Source organism: Bombina bombina, chromosome 12 (assembly GCF_027579735.1).
Source record: "Bombina bombina isolate aBomBom1 chromosome 12, aBomBom1.pri, whole genome shotgun sequence".
Classification (NCBI taxonomy): Eukaryota; Metazoa; Chordata; class Amphibia; order Anura; family Bombinatoridae; genus Bombina; species Bombina bombina.
In genome coordinates, this window is record NC_069510.1 from 93,261,264 (window position 1) to 93,273,718 (window position 12,455).

At 38.6% G+C, this 12,455-nt stretch overlaps 1 protein-coding gene across 1 annotated transcript in view; it reads right to left on the bottom strand.

Annotated features, from left to right (window-relative positions):
* LOC128642605 (uncharacterized) overlaps positions 1–8,457 on the bottom strand; it is a 64,356-nt gene extending 55,899 nt beyond the window's left edge. The window contains exon 1 of the mRNA XM_053695375.1: positions 8,435–8,457. The gene's annotated coding sequence lies outside the window, so the exon portion shown is untranslated. The remainder of the gene's footprint in view (positions 1–8,434) is intronic.
* Positions 8,458–12,455: the final 3,998 nt, after the last annotated feature.

Genomic DNA, 12,455 nt, shown 5'->3' on the forward strand with positions numbered 1-12,455 from the left:
CTTTTCAGGGGCTGAACTCACTGAATTCTATTAGAAAAAGGGCAGCTCTCTGGAATACAGAATTTCACAGGGGAGAGAGAAGGTAACTGGAGAACACCTGGGTTTGATATAAATTACAAATTAAACTGAAATGTTATCACTACAATTTAACTTGATTTCTCTTATAGTTTAGTATAAATCACTTTTCTGTCAATTAAGACACCTAGATTACAAGTTTTGCGCTATAGAGGGTGCAAAACGAACGCAACAAAAGTTATTTCACCCTCCATAGCGCTGCCATTACGAGTTTTGAAAAAGCCGCCTTGTGTGTGTAATATGGTTGCGTTAAACTCCATACCGCACAAAATAGAAGCGTTGCTTTGATGTGGTCGTGCGCGCTTTCCCCATAGACATCATTGGGGAGAAAGTGTTAGAAAAAAACATAACACCTGCGATAGCGGAATGAAAAGCTCCGTAACGCAACCCCATTGATGTCTATGGGGGAAAAAGGTAACGTTTAAACCTAACACTCTAACATAAACCCCGCATCTAAACACCCCTAATCTGCTGCCGCCGACACCTACATAAATTTAGTAACCCCTAATCTGCCGCTTCCGACATCGCCGCCACCGAAATATATTAACCCCTATTCGCCGACACTATACTAAAGTTATTAACCCCTATTTCCCCGCACACCCCAACATCACCCACACTATAATAAAGATATAACCCCTATTCCGCCGCTCCCCGACATCGCTGCCACTAAATAAAGTTATTAACCCCTAAACCTCTGACCTCCCACATCACTGTCACTAAATAAACCTATTAACCCCTAAACCGACAGCCCCCCACATCGCAAAAAACTAATTTAAACTATTAACCCCTAAACCTAACAACCCCCTAACTTTAAATTAAAATTACAAGAACCCTATCTTAAAATAAATAAAAACTTACCTGGGAAATTAAAAAAAAACTAAGTTTAAACTATAAATTAAACTAGCATTACTATTATACTAAAATTAAAAAAACAATCAATTAAATAAATTAAATTACTCATTCAAAAAACTAACACTACTTAAAAAATTAAATCTACAGTTGCAAAAAATAAAAAATACTAAATTACAAAAAATAAAAAATACTGGATTATGAAAAATGAAATTATGCAAAAATTATGCAAAAAAAACAAAAAAAAACCTAGCCTACAATAAACTACCAATAGCCCTTAAAAGGGCCTTTTGTAGGGCTATGCCCTAAAGAAATCAGCTCTTTTCCCTTAAAACAAAATACGCAGACCCCCCAATAGTAAAACCCACCACCCAACCAACCCCCCAAAATAAAAAACATATCTAAAAAAAACCTAAGCTACCCATTGCACTGAAAAGGGCATTTGTATAGGCATTGCCCTTTAAAACATTGCCCTTTAAAAGTGCATTCAGCTCTTTTTCTTGCCCTTAAAAGAGCATTCAGCTCTTTTAAGACAAGCCCAAACCCTAATCTAAAAAAAAAAAACAAACACCCCAAAAAAGTTTAAAAAAACTTAACACTAACCCTCGATAATCCACTTACAGTTTTTGAAGTCCGGACATCCATCCTCATCCAGGCGGCGAGAAGTCTTCATCCAGGCGGCATCTTCTATCTTCATCTCGGCGTCGCAGAGTGGGTCCATCGAAGACATCTGGCGCGGAGCATCCTCTTCATACGGTCGTCGCTATATACTGAATCTTTAATGCAAGGAAGCCTTTTCAAAATGGCGTCCCTTGCATTCCTATTGGCTGATTTGATTTTTGAAATTAAAATCAGCCAATAGGATGAGAGCTACTGAAATCCTATTGGCTGTTCAAATCAGCCAATAGGATGAGAGCTACTGAAATTCTATTAGCTGATTTGAATAGCCGATAAAATTTCAATAGCTCTCATCCTATTGGCTGATTTGAAAAGCCAATAGGATTTCAGTAGCTCTCATCCTATTTGCTGATTTGAATTTAAAAAATGAAATCAGCCAATAGGAATGAAAGGGACGCCATTTTGAAAAGGCTCCCTTGCATTGAAAAATCAGTATACGGCGGCGACCGTATGAAGAGGATGCTCCGCGCCGAATGTCTTCAGGATGGACCTGCTCCGCACTGCCGGGATGAAGATAGAAGATGCCGCCTGGATGAAGATAGAAGACGCTGTCTGGATGGATGAAGACCTCGCCGCCTGGATGAGGATTGATGTACGGACTTCAAAAACTGTAAGTGGATCGTCAGGAGTTAGTGTTAGGTTTTTTTAAACTTTTTTTGGGTGTTGTTTTTTTCTAGATTAGGGTTTGGGCTTGTCTTAAAAGAGCTGAATGCTCTTTTCAAAGGGCAAGAGAAAGAGCTGAATGCCCTTTTAAGGGCAATGCCCATACAAATGCCCTTTTAAGAGCAATGCCCATACAAATGCCCTTTTCAGGGCAATGTGTAGTTTAGTTTTTTTTTAGAGTTAGGTTTTTTATTTTGGGGGGTTGGTTGGGTGGTGGGTTTTACTGTTGGGGAGGTCTTTGTATTTTTTAAGGGAAAAGAGCTGATGTCTTTAGGGCAATGCCCTACAAAAGGCCCTTTTAAGGGCTATTGGTAGTTTATTGTAGGCTAGGGTTTTTTTTTATTTTGGGGGGGCTTTTTTATTTTGATAGGGCTATTAGATTAGGTGTAATTGTTTTTATTTTGGATCATTTCGTTTGTTAATTTTCATAATTTAGCATTTTTTTATTTTTTGTAATTTAGTATTTTTAATTTTTTGTAACTGTAGATTTAATTTTTTTAGTAGTGTTAGTTTTTTTAATGAGTAATTTAATTTAATTGATAGTTATTTTAATTTTAGTATAATAGTAATGTTAGTTTAATTTATAGTTTAAATCTAGTTTTTTTTCATTTTCCAGGTAAGTTTTTATCTATTATAGTATAGTGGCGACGATGACAGGGAGCAGCGGAATAGGGGTTAATAAATTGTATTAGTGGCGGTGATGTCGGGAGTAGCAAATTAGGGGTTAATAACTTTAAAATAGTGTTTGCGATGCGGAAGGGCCTCGGTTTAGGGGATAATAGGTAGTTTATGGGTGTTAATGTACTTTGTAACACTTTAGTAAAACTCATAACTACTGGTCTCAGATTGTGAAACGGAATGTGTCGTTATAGGGTGTAACGCAAGCTTTTTAGCCTCACCGCAAAACTTGTAATGACAGCGCTATGGAAATCCCATGCAAAAACGTCATTTTTTCGAGTGCGGGGCTGACGTTGCGTTACAGGCTAAAAGGCTTGCGGTACAGCTATACCTACAATACTCGTAATGGCTGCGTTGCTGTTTTAACGCTGAAATGGCCATTTTTTCAGCGTTAAAACACAAACGCAAAATTTGAAATCTAGGTGTAAGTGAACAGTGAATTTTGAGCAAACTTCAGCTTACAGCTGGCAAGAAAAATCAGCATTTCACAGGACTTGTGAGAGAGCTTCAGACATACCCTTGGAACTCCCCTGTTCAGCCCAGGGGACACCCCTGTCCCTCCCACTTTCTGAAGCTGTGCTTTATTGTGCAATAGAGAAAATATCAAGTGCAACATAAGTTGTAAAAGATACACAGTGATATATAGATATAAATATATGATCTTAATTTGTTTTTCAAAACATAATCTGAATTTGTAAAATCACAGCTGGATCTAAATTTAAATGTATTAAAATAGAAAATAGAAAGTGCAAAGCTTGAATGTAATAATACTGAAATGACCCAATCTGAAGTGTAAAGTAACATAAAATATAAGGCACAAAGTGAAAGTGTAACAAAACTCTCATATTGTGCAGTGCTATATTGCACTGGGCTTGTATCTCCTTTATATACAGAAATGAGAGATCTTAAGAGTGCTGGAGAGTACCGCCCTTTTTCTTTGATCATTCAGTGAATTCAGCTTTTGTGACGTCTGCACTACAATTTCTCTCCAAGCAATAGAATCTTTGATCATCAGGCGCTGCAAGTAGCAAGGTGTCTCCCATAAAAATAACCAGAGCTCTCTGCTATGTAAAATTTCGCAATGGAGGACGAAGTACACAGGGAGAACCCGGCGTGTTTAAATTTTAATATTATGCCCAATACAAATGGAATTACACTGTTTTCAGTGCACTGTACATAAAAATTGCTGTTATTTTCGTATGCATATGTTTTCCTTTCAGAGTCACTAGTGTTTTGAGTATTTTGATAAAATCTCGTCACCGTTTAAGTTGTGACAAAAAACAGTGAGATCTGTAGGGCAGAAATGTTTAGATAATTACTCTTGGATTTGAGAGACAATTTCATACACACCCATATTCAACCCATTTTACGATAAAACAACGCTTTGTATTTTGTACTGTTTCTACGTGTTTTTTGTACATCCAGTGCACTTAAATTACGATTTATGTTGTATATATTTAATACGATTTATTTCTGTGTAATTTGCTTACAAAGTTTTTTTTGGTGAACAATTTTGTTATGATTGTTAATGCACCTTAACAATACCTTTTATCCCCTGCGTATTTGTGTGTGAATGCTTCAATGTTTAAAATTGTATAATTGTTAAATTCCCATTTTCATTGTGCACTTTTGTAACGTACTCTTCTCCTTAGCAAGCGACCCTGCTTTCAGGGTAAAAAGTGCTTTATAGAACTCCACCAGGGAAACAGAAATACTGGCGAGCATTCTTATAGAATCTCACATATGACATGAATTAACCATACACTATAAGTAGGCTAATCGTGTCCAGCCACTCAAGGGTTAAAAAGTCTGTTCCTAGGCACAAGTCCCTTCATTTTTGTTCGTCCTGCCCTATTAAATTCTGTTCCTCATCCACTCACAAAAGCACCATTTTCATGACAATTTTCTAGCTGCCTGGATGTATTTTGTTACCCCCTACCATTCCTGGCTATGCTACCTTCTGAGCACTGGGTAAAAACAAATAGTCTTATCGTTCCCGCACCATGTGATCGAAATGGACCAAACTATCACAGAATGGCACCTGAATGAGATACCAAACACATGGGGGTGCTCCCTCTGTAAGCCGAGTGCTTCATTGTTAAAGTTACCGGACATAAAAGGGGCGGGGATAAATGTTGTGCCTGGCAAACCTTATCTCCCGACGGGATCTGAACACAAAGGGGGATAGCAGGGGGCAGTATGTGATTGGCTTTTGCATGTTTACATTTTACACCTTGTGATGTATAAAAGCCCTGTGTCTTGACCTTTAAAATGAGTTTCTACTGCACGTAGGGCCCTATTTATTAAATGCCTCTCCAACATGATCTGATCAGCGGATGTCCGACAGACATCGCTGAATGCGGAGAGCAATACGCTCTCCGCATTCAGCATTGCACCAGCAGCTCTTGTGAACAGCTGGTGCAACGCCGCCCCCTGCAGATTTACGGCCACTAGCAGGGGGTGTCAATCAAACCGATCATATTCGATCAGGTTGATTTTGCGCGAGTTCTGACTGGTGTTTCTGGCGAGTCTGAAGGCTCGCCAGAAACACGGCCCTTCAAGCTCCATACGGAGCTTGATAAATGGGCCCCTAAGAATTGTCTAATGTTTGTAAGGGAGGGAAAGATTTTCTAGCTAAGTAGAACTCCCAAAGGCAGGAAAACTGGTCCTTAGAGGTCAGTGGCGGCACTTGGAGAAGGGTGTGCTGCACGGCGGGACTGCTCTGGACCTCACATCAGGGAACAAGCTCCCAGGTCCCATCACACTGTTCTAATGTCAGTTCCGTGCTGCACGTTAGAGGGAAAGTAAAATCAGATAGAGCATACAGTTATAACCCCTTTACTGTGCTTGACAACATCCATACAAGGAGTTAAATGCGAATGACGGCCATGTGTCATCATCCAGGGAGACGCTGCTTTTGGTAACCTGTGTTGAAAAGCATAACTAGATTGGCTCAGGATCAGCAGTGCACTACTGGGAGCTAGCTGCTGATTGGTGACTGCACATATATGCCTATTGTCATTGGCTCACCTGATATGCTCAGCTAGCTCCCAGTAGCGCAGTGCTACTTTTTCAACAAAGGATACTAATAGAATGAAGCAAATTGGATAATATAAGTACATTGGAAAATTGTTTAAAATTGCAAGTTGTATGTGAATCATATCCCTAACACCAGCTTGTGCTAATAAAGGGTGACCTCTGGCACACAAACTGCCCAAAAATAGTTGCAACTGGATTAATATGTCACTTGAATACATTTTTTTTGCAAATTGTTTCTCATCACTTGTAAAGTAGTAAGATCACTAGCAGGGGTGTCTGTATTTAGCAATATGGCAGCAATCTTCTTAGCTCAATTTTAAACGTTTGCAATTATTTTTTAATCATTCGGTTTCTTAGACAAATTGCCCTGTAATTATGACATTACCAGAAATAATATTTAATTTCATGCATTCCCTAGATGGCGCTGTTGCACCATTCTTAAAAGAGCCTGAGGATATAGGGGATTGTTTGTATAAATACTTCAGTGCTGAATAGCTGAGTGATATATCACTTAACAATAATAATAATGGTAATAATTTATATGTTCTGCTCAGGCATTTACTCATTTTTCTCTCTTACAGAAATTACACTGATTCTACTTTGTTTCATCCCTTTTTGCATTTGTCCTATTTAAAGGAAAGTAAAATTAAAGGGATATTAAAGGGACACTGAACCCAATTTTTTTCTTTCGTGATTCAGATAGAGCATGCAATTTTAAGAAACTTTTTAATTTAGTCCTATTATCATTTTTTCTTCATTTTCTTGCTATCTTTATTTGAAAAAGAAGGCATCTAAGCTAAGGAGCCAGACAATTTTTGGTTCAAAACTCTGGACAACACTTGTTTATTGCTGGGTGAATTTATCCACCAATCAGCAAAAACAACCCGGGTTGTTCACCAAAAATGGGCCGGCATCTAAACTTACATTCTTGCTTTTCAAATAAAGATACCAAGAGAATGAAGAAAATGTGATAATAGGGGGGATATTTATCAAGCCGTCAACCTGAAATACACTGGAATTCCGCAGCATAATTGTGGCGACCTTGATCCGACCTAGTTATCAAAGCCTACAGACCGGCAGAAGTTGAAATCTGTGACGTAAGATACGATCCGCCAGTCTCAATCTGACACAGATCGATGCTTACGTCATTACAGATGTTCTGAATACACATTCGGCACTATTTGACACTTTTTCAAAGTTATCAAATAGTTAACCGGTACGTTCGCGGCTATTCCGGCCCAGCTTACCTGGTTTTCAATCCGCCACCCTGGAGGCAGCAGATGCCACAGGGATCAATGGGAGTCTGAAAGCAGTGAAAGCTTATGTTTCAATGCTGCCAGATATCCCATTGATTTCTATGGTAGAAAACCAGTTACGTTTACACCTAACACCTTAACATAAGCCCCGAGTCTAAACACCCCTAATCTGCCGCCCGACATCGCCGTCACCTATATAATGTTATTAACCCCTATTCCGCCGCTCCCGGACCCCGCCGTCACTAAATAAAGTTATTAACCCCTATTCCACTGCTCCCGAACCCCACCGCAACAAAATAAACCTATTAACCCCTAAACTGCCAGCACCCCACATCGCCATAAACTAAATTATGCTATTATCCCCTTAACCTAACAGCCCACTAACTTTACATTAAAATTACAACATCCCTATCTTATAATAAATTTAAAGTTACCTGTAGAATTAAATTAAACTATTAATTAACCTACCCTAACTATTATACTAAAATGGAATTAAACTATATTAAACTATTAATTAACCTACCCTAACTATTATACTAAAATGGAATTAAATTATATTAAACTTTTAATTAACCTACCCTAACTATTATACTAAAATGGAATTAAACTATATTAAACTATTAATTAACCTACCCTAACTATTATACTAAAATTACATTAAACTACCAATTAAATTAACTATATTACATATTTAGAAACCTAACCCTACTCAAATTATTTAAATCTACAATTAAAAATGACTAAATTTCACTTAGTTACAAAAAATAAAAAACACTATGTTACAAAAAGTAAAAAAACCACAGTATAAAAAAAAAAGAATTACACCTAATCTAATAGCCCTATCAACATAAAAAGCCCCCCCCCCATATAAAAAACCCCTAGCCTACAATAAACTACCAATGGCCCTTAAAAGGGCCTTTTGCAGGGCATTGCCCCAAAGAAATCAGCTCTTTTACCTGTAAAAAAAAATACAACCCCCCCAACAGTTAAACCCACCACCCATACAACCAACCCCCCCAAATAAAAACCCTATCTAAAAAAACCTAAGCTCCCCATTGCCCTGAAAAGGGCATTTGTATGGGCATTGCCCTTAAAAGGGCATTTAGCACTTTTACTGCCCAGACCCTACTCTAAAAATAATACCCACCCAATAAACCCTTAAATAAACCTAACACTAACCCCGACAATCCACTTACAGCTTTTGAAGTTCCGCTTGAAGGATCCATCCAGCCGGCAAGAAGTCTTCATCCGGGCGGACTCTTCCATCTTCATCCAGCCGGCGAAGTCTTCATCCATGCGGCCTCGTCTATCTTCATCCTTCCTGCGAGAAGCGGGTCCATCCTGAAGACACCCGATGAGGAGCTCCTCTTTAATACAGTCTCTGCTGTAAACTGGATCTTGAATGCAAGTGACGTCATCCAAGATGGCGTCCCTTGCATTCCTATTGGCTGAAAGGTTCCAATCAGCCAATACAATTAGAGCCTCTAAAATCATATTGGCTGTTCCAATCAGCCAATAGGATTTGAGCAGCTCTCATCCTATTGGGTTTTATTTTTAGAGTAGGGTCTGGGCAGTAAAAGAGCTAAATGCCCTTTTAAGGGCAATGCCCATACAAATGCCCTTTTCAGGGCAATGGGGAGCTTAGGTTTTTTAGATAGGGTTTTTATTTGGGGGGGTTGGTTGTGTGGGTGTTGGGTTTTACTGTTGGGGGGGTGTTTGTATTGTTTTTTACAGGTAAAAGAGCTGATTTCTTTGCGGCAATGCCCTGCAAAAGGCCCTTTTAAGGGCCATTGGTAGTTTATTGTAGGCTAGGAGTTATTTTATTTTGGAGGGGCTTTTTTATTTTGATAGGGCTATTAGATTAGGTGTAATTCTTTTTTGATACTGTGGTTTTTTATTTTTTGTAACTTAGTGTTTTTTATTTTTTGTAACTTAGCGTTTATTTTTTTTGTAATTTAGTCATTTTTAATTATAGATTTAAATAATTTGAGTAGGGTTAGGTTTTTAAATATGTAATATAGTTAATTTAATTGGTAGTTTAATGTAATTTTAGTATAATAGTTAGGGTAGGTTAATTAATAGTTTAATATAGTTTGATGTAATTTTAGTATAATAGTTAGGGTAGGTTAATTAATAGTTTAATATAGTTTGATGTAATTTTAGTATAATAGTTAGGGTAGGTTAAAGTGAATGTAAACTTTGATGCTAAAGTGCCCGGTTTTTAAAAATTTGATTAAAAACAGGGGCACTTTAATTCATCAAAATTTACATTTCACTCCTGTTGTGAAAAAAAACTTACCTTTTAATCTTGACAGCAGCTCCAGCTTCCCCCGGTCATCGCAAGCCATTTCTGATGTCAGAAATGATGTATAGGTCATCCTCCAATCACGTCTTCCCCCCGGGGAATCAGTGTCTGTTTCAATGCCGTGATTGGAGGAAGCCGGATTCATCATTTTAGACCCCAGGAAGAGGCTTTGCGATGGGTGGAGGAAGCTGGAGCTGCTGTCAAGATTAAAAGGTAGGGTTTTTTTCACAGCACGAGTGAAATGTAAATTTTTAAGAATTAAAGTGCCCCTGTTTTTAATCGAATTTTTAAAAACCGGGCTCTTTAGCATCAAAATTTACATTCACTTTAATTAATAGTTTAATATAGTTTAATGTAATTTTAGTATAATAGTTAGGGATGTTGTAACTTTAGAGTAAAGTTAGCGGGTTGTTAGGTTAAGGGGTTAATAGCTTAATTTAGCTTATGGCAATGTGAGGGGCTGGCAGTTTAGGGGTTAATAGGTTTAGTAAGTGCTAGTGATGTGGGAGGCCAGGGGTTTAGGGGTTAATATATGTATTTTGTTGCGGTGGGGCCCGGGAGCGGCGGGACAGGGGTTAATACTTTTTTTTAGTTGCTGTGGGGCCCGGGAGTGGCGGGATAGGGGTTAAAAACTTTATTAAAGTTGCGACGGGGTCCGGGAGCGGAGGTATAGGGGGTTTAACATTTTAGTATAGTGGCAATGTTTAGTGACAGGGTATAAATAAAGTTGGTAAAAACCTGAAAAGCAGCAAGATCGATGACTGCTAGTTAACAACAGTCCGCTGCTCATCGCCCCGTACTTGGTGCGCAGCTTTTTGCCGGCTTTTTTAATACATATGGAGATCGTATTCAGGTCCGCGACCGCGATGTTAGGCGAGCATATTGGTGCCGTTGAATGCAAGAAAGTTGACGGCTTGATAGATAGGCCTCTAGGAGTCAATTAGAAAGTTGCTTAAAATTGCATTCTCTATCTGAATCACGAAAGAAACAATTTGGGTTCAGTGTCCCTTTAAACAGTATTATGTAAAATGTTTGTTTATGTGAAGCTAAAGGAATATGAAACCCAACATTTTTCTTTTATGATTCACATAGAGCATGCGATTTTAAGCAATGTTCTAATTTTTTCTTTGTTCTCTTGGTATCTCTTGTTGAAAAGCAGGGCGGTAAGCTCAGGAGTGTGCATGAGTCTAGTGCACTATATGGCAGCAGTTTTGCAAGAATGTTATCCATTAGAGGGCAGCACTATTTCCTGTCATGTAGTGCTTCAGATGCCTACCTAGGTATCTCTTCAATATAGAATATCATGGGAATATATCTTAAATAGAAAGCTGTCTTTAGATGTTAAAAAAAAAACTGATTAACTTTCTCTAATTCGTTACAAAGACAGCTGTTAACTCTTCGTTGATCCCACTGAGATTCTGGGAATGTTGGTCATTTGAGAATGTTACTCTACAGGACCAATTCATTAAGATCTAGAGCATCCCATCACATTCTGCTGAGCTCTGGGGGACAACATAATAACGTTTTATTGGAGTATTCTTTGGCTGACTACTTGGTGAATCTAGAACAACATTTTTTTTTAGTCGGTTTCTCTAATTCTTTCTTTATTTGTCTCCAGAGGGGCTGAGGGACATTTGCACAATAAACCCTGACCGTGACCTGTGTGTCCATTGTGGGATGGGAGCTATTAACCCTAACCTGACGGCCAGCATTGGGAAGTGCACTGTAAATGCTGAGATTCTGATTGGCTTTAACATGATGGCTAACACTGGGTAATGCGCAATAATCTCCAGTCTGTTACTTGGCATTGGGACCTGTAAAACCAGCACTTCCCCCAGTGAGTGCGAATATGCATAGCTGAAGTGGTACATGTTGCACAGAGTATATAACTTGCTAGCTCAGTGTCACCATATGTGGCAGTGTGGCCTATTGTATCTTGCACAAAGTGTATCACTTGTCACCTCAGTGCCGCTATATGTGCCTGGCGTCTATTACATTTTCAGCCATCATGTGGCCTATGTTGCACCAAGTGTATAACGTGCTATCTATATGCGTGGCTTACATGGTATGATGTGTTTTGCCTTTATGTGACCTATGTTATCTTGCACAAAGTGTATAATGTGCTATCTATATGCGTGGCTGATGTGTTTAGCCTTTATGTGGTATATTGTATGTTGCACCAAGTGTATAACGTGCTATCTATATGCGTGGCTGACGCGGTATGATGTTTTTTACCTTTATGTGACCTATTGTATGTTGCACCAAGCATATAACGTGCTATCTATATGTGTGGCTGATGTGGTATGATGTGTTTTGCCTTTATGTGGTATATTGTATGTTGCACCAAGCGTATAACGTGCTATCTATATGTGTGACTGACGTGGTATGATGTTTTTGCCTTTATGTGACCTATTGTATGTTGCACCAAGCATATAACGTGCTATCTATATGTGTGGCTGACGTGGTATGATGTGTTTTGCCTTTATGTGACCTATTGTATATTGCACCAACCGTATAACGTGCTATCTATATGTGTGGCTGACGTGGTATGATGTGTTTTGCCTTTATGTGACCTATTGTATATTGCACCAACCGTATAACGTGCTATCTATATGTGTGGCTGACGTGGTATGATGTGTTTTGCCTTTATGTGACCTACTTATGTTGCACCAAGTTTATAATGTGCTATCTATATGTGTGGCTAACGTGGTATGATATGTTCTTCCTTTATGTTACCTATGTTATGTTGCACCAAGTGTATGATGTGCTATCTATATGTGTGGCTGACGTGGCATGATGTGTTTTGCCTTTATGTGACTTATGTTATGTTGCACCAAGTGTATAATGTGCTATCTATATGTGTGGCTAACGTGGTATGATGTGTTCTGCCTTTGTGTTACCTATGTTATGTT